General features: G+C 48.8%; 1 protein-coding gene across 3 annotated transcripts in view; it reads right to left on the reverse strand.

The window, feature by feature from the left end:
• The window catches only part of PLXNA4 (plexin A4), a 456157-nt gene that overhangs the window by 230581 nt on the left and 213096 nt on the right, over positions 1-12480 (reverse strand). The gene's annotated exons all lie outside the window — the stretch shown is intronic.

The following is a 12480-nucleotide window of genomic DNA, read 5'->3' on the forward strand; positions in this document are numbered from 1 at the left end:
TCACAGTACCCTTCCCTAGAAAAAACAACATTGTAGTAGATCCGCTTCGTGCTCCACGTCATGATCTCCACACCTCCCTGACCAATAGCAGACCAAAGGCTCCCAGTTGCTAGTTTGTACTTATGCAGTTTGATAGTGGAACAAAAGCACCCTTCCCACCCAAAGGAAATAACAACCCAGCAAGATTGTATGGTGTCCAGACCCATTCCCACTGTTTCCTGGCACAGTCCACCAGCTTGTTCCTCCTGTATCAACCTTCCAGCAAAGAAACTGAGCCTGAATCATCTTCTATAATAGAAAGATAAAGAGAAAGGAAGAGAGGGGATGGCAAAGGGTCTGGAAAGCCTGCATAAGGGTATCTTATACCCCCAGGAAAGAGGGGAAATGAGGCCGAGAGGAGTTAGAGGGGCTCCCTGTGACAGCAAAGGGTCTGGAGGGTGCTTAGGGATGCTCAGATCCTACATGCTATCCACCACTCTGCACAAGCGGGTGTATGTGCAGGCATTGGCTTTTGGTCTAGTCAAATGACACCCGAAGATTTACAGTTAGCTTGTCATCTCGATGGATCTGGCTATGACAGCAACACATGTTGCAACATCAGCATATAAAGAAGTCAGGGCCTGAAGCCCAGTACCGAGCACCCATGTCCCGCTGGCTCTGACTGCCCAGGAGGAACGGGCTCGCTTGTGTCCATGGTCCCTAATGGGTGAATTCAGCTCCTCAGAGTCTGTCTCCTTGAAAGTGGGCACAGATGTGATTCACCCGTGAGGTCAAGGGCAAAGAGGCCAACAGGCTCAGCATGAGTCATTGCCCTTAGGACAGTCAAGAGAAAGGAAGAAGGCAGAAAGGGCTGCAGGCTGAGAAGCACAGGTGTCTCCTCACTGGAGGTCTGCCCAGGGCAGCTCAAATGCCCCCACAGCAGGAGCCTTTCCTATTTCCCATGGAGACTTTCCTGCACTGAGTTCTCATTCCCGGGAAGCGGTGGCTGAGCTTTGCCTGCTGTTTCAGCTCTGCCTCTGCCCCCAGTCCCCTGTGGCTGCTCATCCCTGTCAGAGGGCTGCAAGAAGATCCTCGCTCTCTCTGCTGATCACTATGCTAAACAAACCTTATGTCTTTGCTGCTTTGACCTTGATTTTTCAGCATCTTCAGGGTCAGATCTGTAGGCTGCTAGATATGTAAGCAGCCAATTATCACCCCAGGGCTCAGTCACTGTCTTCAGCCTTTGCCAGGCCCCATTAGAGGAGAAAGAGCTCCAAGACAGAAGAGGCAGGCTGGAGAAATAGCTGGCTGGAGTTAACAAATGATGCAGACAGGAGGCACAGCCCCCAGGGATCTCCCCTATGCATTTGGTGCAGGTAGAAGATTGCAGATGTTTCACACCAGGAGAAAAGAGATACTCTCAAGTGATTTAACAGCCGTTGCTAGCCTAATTGTGTGCAAAGTCATTATTTTGCAGAGAGGGAGGGAGGAAGAGAGGAACAGAGTTTATTCCATGGTACATGTGCAAACACACACACGTGCACTCATAAACACACAGCCTAACAACTGTAAGTGCAGGAAACCCTCTCTAGTTAAAGCTAGGTGCTAAGGAATAATAAAATTCAGAAGAAGGCCAGAAAGTCTGGCAGACATTAACCCATGCTGCACAGACCGTGCAAGCCCTCTGCCAGCAAAGAGGTGATTATCATAGCTTGCAGCCAGAAGTCTGGCCTTTAACTCAAGCCATCCCTTTACCTGTCTTAAATTCTGGCTTTCTTATGTTTGACCCCAGGCATGGAGCCCAGAGGATCTCCACCTTCCCTGCACATTCTTTGCAGTCCTGAGCATCAAACAACACAACAGCAGTTTCTCTTAGAAAGGGATTTATTCCTGGCTCCAAGGCATTCACTAGAGCCAGGGCATTTGGGTTAGCAAAAAAATCGAAAAGAAGAGCTGTGAAGGGGAAATGAGAAGATTCTCAACAAAGCCTGAAAGTGATCACCACTAAAATCAGGGACACAGATATGATCTCTGCTCAGAAAGCTTCCCAAGTTGCCAATTGCAGGGAATTTGAAGCATGAACCAGCAGTTTGCTCTGTTCCTGCTTTTCTTTGCTGGCCTCAGCCACAAGCCCCACATGAGGCTGGGGTGCTGGGGTAGAGATTTCTTCTGGCTGAAGTACAGGTATTCTTATATTCAAGATGTTCTTATTAGTCCATGGGATTAGAGCCTGACTGGCAGTCCAGTTGAGATTTCTCCTTGAAACTGCCTGTGAACCATGAGGACCTCTGCAAGGCAAAGGGGAGGGCGATTGGAGAAGGTTCCAGGACCATACACAAGTCTCCAAATGCTCAGTCCACTACAACCACTGTTACCAGACCTGTGCACACTCCTCCACAAACACACTTTGATCACTTCCACCACAGGAATACCTGGCACATGAAGGCCCGGACCCCAGGTGAGATCCCCCATTGCATACACCAGTGCTGGTTATACCCAACCGCTCATCCACCCAGGTTCTGCCCTGGAACGTGCCTACGTGCAGCAAAGCAGGTAGGGCAGGCCAGGTCACACCCCACCGAGCTGTTTACTCCCCCCTGCTCACCTGAGGAGGTCTCTTCTTCCCAGCTCAGGGTTTAAGCTGGGGGGGCTTTGGGCAGCCCCTCGTTGCAGACGGGTGAGCACAGAACTGATGTGCAGGTGAGCTCAGGGAGCCAGATTTAGTGCCAGTTGCTCCCTCACCACATTTTCAGGCAGAATCACCCTGCAGCCCGGCACCCAGGCAATGGGCAAAGCCTTTTCTTTATCTCCACATCCAGGGCTCAGGAGCGAGCAGGATAAGCCTGCACAGACTTCAGAAAGAGCCCTTACAAATACCTGCTCCCACTGCCTACACATTTGCCCTGGATGGGCACATGGTCCTTGGACCACAAGATGCTCTGCTTAGCACCCCAGGTTCCCCTGCCCTCCTTTAGGCCAACGCACACGTGCAGAGCTCCCAGGGACAAACGCTGTCAGGCTGCTGCATGTTAATCCTGCTTCCTGGAAGGCTGCACTCACTGGGCTTGGTTCTGCAAAGCCGGCTGCTATTAAAACATCAGTATGATGCTTCCCGAAGGTCAACTACCAGGGGACCTTTTCTGGCAGCTGTTTGTTTGTTTGTCTGAACATTATCTAGGGCTGGCTGTTTATTTACATCCATTGAAGTATCAGACAATAAATATCCTCTCCCAGTAGCAAACAGATGCTTGTACTCGAATGTTCTGGCTAGAGCTGACTTCAAAACGATCTCCTTAATGAGCAAACAACACTATTAATCTTTAAAGACGCAGGCTCTGGCCTTCCTGGAGCTCCCACCCTGGCCATGGCTAGGCCTACAGGCATCCTGGCAAGAAGCCCATGGGTCTGGTATACGAAAGAAGGTAAAAGATAGCTTCCATCACTTGACTGGTGCTTTTCAGCATTATCTGGGTCTCCCCAGCTGCTGTGGGGTTCACAGGAGGGTGATGCTTGAGCACAGTCTCCCAGGCAAGCTGCTAGCAGATGCCTCAATCACACTTCTAAGAGGAAGATGGGGTTTAGAAGTTGAGATAATATTATTGAAGAGCAGGATACAATAAACCCCTCCAAATCACGGGTATGGACTCAACAGGATCAAAGGAAAAGCACTGGGGTTGGAGGACAAAGAAGGAATTGGTGCAGGCAAGCTTTAGTCCCATTATTGGAAGATAAACCATGATCACATCAAAAAGAAAATATCCTTAAGCTCACCAGAACAATAGAAACACCTGCCTTCCAGAATGGAAGGTCGATCCTGTCCCATGGTCTGAGAGGACCACATACCTCTGTTACCATGTTATTCCTCCACTAAGCTGGATGGGGACTGTCTCTTGGAAAGCTTCATAGTGCAGATGTGGTGGCTAGGTGAGAAAGAGGTGAAGCGACTTAACACGCCAGGAGCAGAGTGGGGAAAAGCTCTACCAAACTATATGTCTACTTTAGCAAACAGTGTAGTGTAATAAAAGTTATCTGTAAAGGGACACTTCTGCTGAAATCCAGCATCCATATTACATGTACTTCGGGAGCTTTACTTCAGACCCATTGAAGCCTGATCCTGTAGACTGAATCAGTGTTTGGAGCATGTTAACGTCATCCAATATTTTTTTATCCAAGAAAAATCCGTTCATAGACTGCTCTGCTGTTTGAATCACAGCAATGCACAGACAACTGTTTGTCTTCAAAACTGTCTTCAGACTCACTTCAGAAACAGACCCCTGAACCAGGACTCCTGCTACCACCTCACTTCTATTTTGTTGTCCTAGCAGCTTGGACTGGTCACTGGCAGAGAAAGAACAAATCATTTCCACTGTGTTGATCAAGCTCAGCTGTTTCCTGCTCTTCTAAAACCATCATCTCCTGCCCAGAGCATCATTCCTAGCCCTTCAGAGTCAAAACAAGACCTCCCTCCATCAATATCTCTGTATAAAGCACCTGAAAGTCATCCAGATCTCCTGTGGTGGCGAGCATGATCATGACAGCCAGCTAGGTGGGCAGCAGGAGCAGGCGCTGGCTGACTGGCAGTCATTACAAATAATTAAATTAATAACTAAGCAGAAGAGATGTTTGGTGAACCATGGTTCACTCAGCCAAGCCATTCCTCTCCACCACTCTGTTTTTGTGCAGCGTCAGCAGCCCTCAGGCTGACAAAGTTAAAGGGAATTCATCATTGCTGGCCCAATGCTTCCAGCTGGCGATCCAGCAGCTCCCGCTCAAGTCATGCTGGTGGTTTGTTTTAGCCATGAAATTGCCCCAGTTCCCGGAGGAGGTGATTAAATGGCTGCCAGGAAGATTGCAAGAGTCAATTTTAAAGGCAAAGCCCTGCAGGCCACAGAATCAGACCCTGCTGCCTGTGCCTGGGTGCAAGGGTACGAACATGGCTGTGGCACTGCCTCTGAAAGGAGAAGAAATATTTTTGGGTGGGCAAAGCCATAACTGGCAGGACAAGCTCTGTTCTTCCCATACCCTAAGGCATCTCTCCTTCACCCTCCTTGCCTCTCCTCCTCCCAGGGCTTCTCACTGGAATCACTGTCTCCTCATGATTGGATTAAGGATCTACAAACATCATTTCTAGGAGATCCAAGCAGCCTGGGAGCCACACACATTAATCCAGGCTGCTCTGAAAACAGCCTTATGACTGTACAGGGGCCCCCTAATACTTCATTGCTTTTCCAATATGAGTTCTTCCCTGTTTTATGAACCTAATGTTCCCCTGTGGACAATGGGACTGTTGGCTGCTGTTCTTTGCTTGGCGAGGGGGCAAAGACACGGCAGACAGCGTATGATCTAATGTCAGGCCATTATGATGATTATCTATTTCTGCTTTTCCATTGATTTGGGTTACATGATGTAGCTCTATTGATCTCAGCAAAGATGGGGATGGGAATGGTGATGCTCCATGTTCCTCCCATTTCCTTCTGTTTTGGCATGTGTTTTCCAATCGGATAATCTGTTCTAATTTGCCTAAAGCCTATTAACAGGAGATCAATTTCTAATAAAACATGGCTTTTCAATAGCCCTGTCTATCTACTGATCCAAAAGGCCTTTAAAATCACTAATTGAAAAAGGAAAGGGTGAAGTATCTCTTCCTTGTGCCTAATAGTCAGCAGCCAGCAGCCCTCTCTTCTCTTGTACAGATGTTTTAAGGTGCCACTTGCATGGACGATGCCAGCCCATGCAAATACAGATCTTAGAGCACCTTCAGCCACATGGAGAGCAGGATCCTGGAAAACCAGGTGTTTAGTCTTCTCAACACTCATGCTTTCAGTGCTGTTCAGACCCCAACATGTCATGATGGCAGCCACTCTCACCAGAGGTGATGCTAGCTGATCCAGACAAAAGAGTCGACCCCAGCCTTTTATTTCCAAGGTAGACCCACATCCTAAAGTTGCAAGTGCCCTCCACCTTTTACCCTGGCAAGGCTCACCTCTAAACGTCTGTCCCAAGCTCCTCAGCATCTGTGTGATCCCTCACCCAATTAAACCCACAGACCCAAAGCTGTACACACAAAAATACCCCTGCAGAAGGCACCTACAGGCACAGCATGCTTGCTTCATGGAATGCTTATGTACACCTGAGTACACACATCCATCACACACAATAGAAGGGACAGTGAAGCGGCTTGGTCTTGCAATCCCTTCAAGGTCCTGGTTTACATTTCTTTTGTCCGGATCTAAACCTTGTGGTTAGCAAGCAAGCAAGATTTATTTGCTACAGCATTGCAACAGCCAAGGAGAACAGTACTTCTCCCCTTCTCCAGCTACACAGTTCCCAGGCCCTTTTTTTTTCCAAGCAGCAAACCCAAGGTTTTTAAGAAAACAGCTTCCCTAGAATACCGCCGGCTAATCCCTATCATCTGCAGGCACTGCACTGTAATCCTCCCACCGCACACCCTCAGCCAGGCTCTGGCAGGGAGCACGGGTGGCTGCCCTGGGCAGGGAGGTATAGGCACTAATCCCTGCAGAGGAGTCACCCACTGACCTCTCGTGTAATCCAGCCAGGCTGCAAAATTAGGTCGAACAGAGATGTGCCCGACTGCTGGATTGGAGATCTCCCTTGGCAGGGTGACCACAGCACACTGGGGCAGAGGGAGATTCCTCTTACTTCAGGATGTGCAGGAGAAACATGGGACAAGATGTTGATGGCCATCTGGTTTCCTTTTTCAGAGAGATGTGTGTCACCAGGCCTTGACATGGCTACTAGGTGCACCAGTTTCATCGTGGTTTACTGTCTCACAACAGATCAAGCATGCCATAACCTGGGATATGCTGGAATGAGCCTTCTGCTTTGGGGCAGCATCCTTCAAGCCAGGAGACAAACTCCTAGCTGGCGGAGGTCCCCGTTCTTTCATAGCCCACAGCACGTAACTACTGTGCCATACAACTGTGGTTCCTCACCAACATTTATAGCAAGACATACTCCTGGCTGCAACGGATCTATGATCTAGTTAGACATAAATGAAAGACCCACCTTTCATTCTGGGCTTGGACAGCCCCTAACACAGTGGGTTCATGACTGTTGCTCCCAGCACCATAAAAATAATAATGACAGTTTGAAGTGCAGCCAGCCAGGACATAGCTGGACTGCAGGGCTCATCCCAAAGTGAAACAGCTACAGAGCTGGAAACAGAGGGAAAGAGAAGGAGTTGTCTGGGTCCTTCCTCTCCCTCACCAGGGAGAGCATGTCAGGTGTACGCAGCTTTCACATTCATGAGCCAATTGACAGATGACATCATTTTTGAAAGCATGGTTTACACATGCTCCCCTGGCGCTCCCTGATTGATAAATTAGACACTCATGAGCCACGTGCTAATCAATGCAAATCATTAGTTTGTAACAACACAAGGCAAGCTCGGCAGAGCTCATTTTTCAAGGTAATGGCCTGCTAAGTGATCAGTGTTCAGCAACAAGCTCTGCCAGGCAATCTATTCACAGGCTGCTGGCACTCACCTATGGCACGAGGCTGAGCCCTTTGCAGTCCAGTTGCCACCAAGGACTTACAGAAGACTCCTGTATCAGAAGACTTACAGAGCTAATAGGTCCAGAGGATTCTCTTTCACCTGATGCAACAGGGTGCTGTGAGGAGAAGGAGGTGACTTTACTGCTGTAGAGTGACCATTGGTGTGCTGCAGAGAGGCAGATGCAGTATCCAAAAACCCCATCGCAGTGCACATGAACAGAGCAGCACTAGGATGACCTTCAATCCCGTCCACTGGGATCCTAAATATGAGTATTGAGCACCAGAACCCTCTCTGTGAGCGCTGCACTTTACCTCTGGGAATGTCAAATAGAGAATCCTTATTCTCCATGGAGAACCTGGAGTCGCTCTGTGGTAGGATATATGCGTGAAGGAGGAGGAATAGCAGGTTTGAGGCTGTGGCTCTTGCACTGAGCAGCACAGCCCCAAACCTGCTCTTCCTCTCCTTCCTCTTCACAAGGCATCACAGCTCCTGGCCCTTGCCCAGGCTCTGCTGACAGTGGCCGCCTTAGTCCCAGACATCTGGAGTGCATGTGCTCTTGTAGTGCCTGAACACTTCTTTCCCACTTACCCCAACCTCACAACCTAAAATAAAAGTCATCTGAGACTGAAAAATTTTGCTTTGCCTTCTATCAGTGGAAAATGAAGGAGGGCACTCAAAACATTGACCAGCAGGTGTGTCCCAGGAAACTTCATGCTGACAGCAATGGCACCTCTAAGAACTGATGCATCAGGCATGTGCTTGGCCAAATGAAGAGGCCATTTGAACACTCTAGCCATCAGATTTTACATCCAAACTTTCAGCTTCAGTCTCTTATAAGTGCTGTCCTGCTGAATGAGTACTTCGGGAGAATGAAACTACATCAGGGAAAGACCTGTCACCATTAACCAATCTGCCACAGCAAAAGGAAGGCAGGAGAATGGGACGACTCTGCTCCTTCCCCAGAGGAGCCCGTACAGCCTCTGTGTTGGCTTCCCAGGATCCGCAGGATTTCAGTCCCATTGGCAATAAAGCCCCATCTCTTTATTCATGGGTTGCTTTCTCACACATATATCCTACCACAGGTGGTCCACAGAGCGACTCCAGGTCCTCCATGGAGAATAAGGATTCTCTATTTGACATTCCCAGAGGTAAAGTGCAGCGCTCACAGAGAGGGTTCTGGTGCTCGATACTCATATTTAGGATCCCAGTGGACGGGATTGAAGGTCATCCTAGTGCTGCTCTGTTCATGTGCACTGCGATGGGGTTTTTGGATACTGCATCTGCCTCTCTGCAGCACACCAATGGTCACTCTACAGCAGTAAAGTCACCTCCTTCTCCTCACAGCACCCTGTTGCATCAGGTGAAAGAGAATCCTCTGGACCTATTAGCTCTGTAAGTCTTCTGATACAGGAGTCTTCTGTAAGTCATGGCATTGTTCCAATTTTTCAGTGTGCAGGAATTCAGATGTATATAAAGCCACTGGCCATAGCACAGATCTCTGGGCAGTTTTGCTTCTCTCAGGCTGGTGGAATTTAATTTACATGCCCAACATTTTGGGAACAGGACAGCTAGCTTTTAAATGTTTTACCCTGTTACTGTCACCAGTCCTGGATTTTCACAAAGAGAATGTAAATAGATGCCTTTGGTCAGAGGGGGTACTGATTGGGATTAAGGGAACGACAATGCAAAAAAAAAAAAACAAACTCCAACCAAAAAAAACCCAAAGCCCCCTAAACTTTTACATACAAGAGCATGGGTGACAGCTCGTAAGATGCACAACCCAAAAAGCTTGCCTAATTCTGGTCAACACTTAAGCGGGGATTAAATCATACATAAAACTAATTCAGAGAAGCAGCACTACCAGAAGGGCTCAAAGTCCTGCATGCTTTTGGTTCAGAAAGACCCAGAAGCATGGCATGTGCGTGAATGGGACTGACTGGAGACAAAGATCTCAGCGTAGTTGGCCTGGAGTACAAACCCTTACATAGGATTGCTGAGAAATTGAGGCAGATTGTAATATGGGATGGTATGAGGACAGACGGATTGCAGCATGGGCTGGATCATGAACACAAGTCCTTTATAAGCATCTGTTCATGGGGCTGAGGGACCAGATTCCTCCCAGAGATGAACTCACCCTGCCGTGCCGGGAACGCGGTGACCCAGGGGGCTGGGAGCCCTGCGGCAGGGGGTGTGGAGCAGCACCACAAAGGGCCCTTTGACTGCGGCCAGACGGGGTGAGCTTTGAGACACCCACAGATACTCCACGACACTGTGTCACTTGAAAGGAAGCCAGCTGCCCTTTGGCAACAGGAGGCATGCACGCATGCAGAGACCCAGGCAACCGCATGGATGCATGGGCAGGAGAGCATGCAGCAGCACCCAGGTGGGCACGGGCAGCAGAGTGCACATCAACACAGTAGCATGCCAGAGGGTGGAAATATTCAAGCAGGCAAATCAGGCAGTGATCTGGAGGGACCCAGCAACATATGCATGCACATGTGCACACACCCTGCCCACCAAGGCTCATCTACCTGCACTGAGGATGCGCTCACCACCATGCCACGGGGCCTTGGTCATGAGCAACGGGCCATGGCGTGATGTATATATGAGCACATGCATGCACTGAGTGTATATTCACACACAGCAGTGTCTGGGGCTGGAGCATGTGTGGACAGCACAGGCATCCCCACAAAAGGACCTGCACCCTGTAGCAGACAACACAGGGAATCGATCTGAATATGGGCATTTACACACACCTCGGGTGGCTCAGTGCCCTGTGCAGCTGCAGGCATCAGTGAGGGCAACAAGCTCAATCATAGCCTGTCACATTCAATCTTGGAGATATACAGACGCATTTGCAATTTCCCTTTACAGCGTATCAGAGGCAGACTGAAGCTCCTGCTTTGCTGAGGATTTGGGTACTTTCACCACTTTCTCTAAAACAAACAAATCAAAAATAATATCCCAGAGATTCTATCACTGGTTGAGTACAATTCTCTGCTCTCGCACCGATATTTGTCAGATACTGGTGCTTAATGGCTATAGGGAGATGCAGAGAGTGATGGACTGTGAGCGCATAACTGAAAACAGAGAAATCTGGGGGCTGGAGCTCTTTGCGTACACCCTTGCTAAGAGCTGTGGGCTTGGGTGGGTGGATTGAAGTGGTGGCTTTGGGAACAATTCCTGTCAGCAATGTGGGGACACATCATCTCCAAGGCCGGGGGAAGGGGAACCTGAAAGAGAAGCTCTCCAAGGAAATCAGCCAGCCCAGACTCTGTCCAGTCACTTTTGTCAGTTGACATCCCTGGGGCTAAGGTTGGGATAATGAGGTCCCACATATCTCTGGGCCCCAGCCCCATTGACAGGCTTCTGCTCTGCAAAGGTTATTGTAATTCAATTGCTGACTCTTTAAGCTCCTGGGTTTCTCAATGACAAGATGACCTATTAAGAACTTAATATCAGATAAAAAACATCCCTTGAAACCTTTCTAACCTTCATAATCTATGTTTATCCACAGGAAAAAAAAGAGAAACAAATAAGGAAAAAGAGTTAATGCTTATCTTCCAGTATTGCCTCAGATGAAAGCGAAGTACCATCTGGGGACACAGCTCCACATTCCCCTTTCTCCCCTTTCATGCAAGCAGCCAGAAAACTGACCCAGTGCTGAAACAGTGGACAAGACCTCTCCCATTCACCTCCCCCAGACTGATCCTCCACTGAAGGCTGCTCTCATTTGCTGAGCCACCAACACTTCCTCTGCTTTTGTCTCTAATATTTGACTAAAGGATGTGAGGATGTGTCTCTCTGCAGGCCAGCCTCAGCACAGACCACCTTTCTCACCAGCCAATCTCAAATGAGTAGCAGTCGTCCCAGAAAGTGCCAACTCTTCCATCAGCCAACTCCCATCAAGACCAAATTGCTCAGCAGCCACCTCTGCTCAGCTGTGTCCCACCAAGGCCTTCAACTTCCCAAGGTTTCTTTTCATCTCCCATCAGCTCATCCCTCATTAGTGACCCAAAGCCGTCTCTCATACTTTTTTTATTCCAATGCCACCAGGTGCCTTGTTGGTCCTCTCCAACATCACTTGGCTGGATTCATCTGCAGTCTCCAGCACTGAGCTAAAAGATGTTCCTAGCCACCACCGTATGGAGAGACAGCTGCCCCTCCAAACTCCTGCAGAAAAGACCGCACCAAACACATCCCTGCTCAGTTCTTCCCTCCCCATCTCCTCAGTCCTTCCTGAAAGGATCAGCAACAACCTCAGCTGTGCACTCCATGCAGCCACTTGGCTTCATCAAGTCTGTCCCCCTAGGAACCCCAAAGCATCCAGTGACCCGTGTGAGAGCTACTGCTGTGCCCTCACAGTAACGCAGCCACTTCTGAGGGTGCCACATGAGCAAACATGAATGATGGGAGGACAGAATTAGCAGCCATGGCCCTTCCTCCACGTCAGCTAAGAAAGTAAAGACAGGGGGGCATAGGGTCTCTCCGCTCTGGGGCACGAGGATGGAGGGAAGTAGTGTATAGAGGGGACATGCAACAAGAGGCAAAAAATGATCCCAAGCCCAGAGAGCTTCCCCGTAGTGAAAACATGGTGAAAACATAGGCCCAAGTCCAGCATAATGAATTACATCAGAGATCACTGGATATGGAGCAGTGGAGTAGTGAATATCAATCAGAATCAAACCTCAGCTGAGTTATGAGGTGGCTATATGACTTCAGAGATGTCACCTACCCTGCCAGTGCTTCACTTTTTCACATTTTTCACTGAAAACAGTTGTGGACTGGATTATTTTTATGGGAGACCTTCTGCGGATGCAGGAAAGGTTAAATGGAGGTTCTTGAGATATAAAGTATAGACTCAAAAAAATACTACCAAAGTAGCAAGCATCACTGTGCATCCTTCAGCCTAGAGAGTGACACAGGGGAAAACATCATTTGTATGATCACAGACCCGTGGCTTTTAGATCATTATTAAGGGCACC

This window comes from Falco rusticolus, chromosome 5 (genome assembly GCF_015220075.1).
Source record: "Falco rusticolus isolate bFalRus1 chromosome 5, bFalRus1.pri, whole genome shotgun sequence".
Taxonomy (NCBI): Eukaryota; Metazoa; Chordata; class Aves; order Falconiformes; family Falconidae; genus Falco; species Falco rusticolus.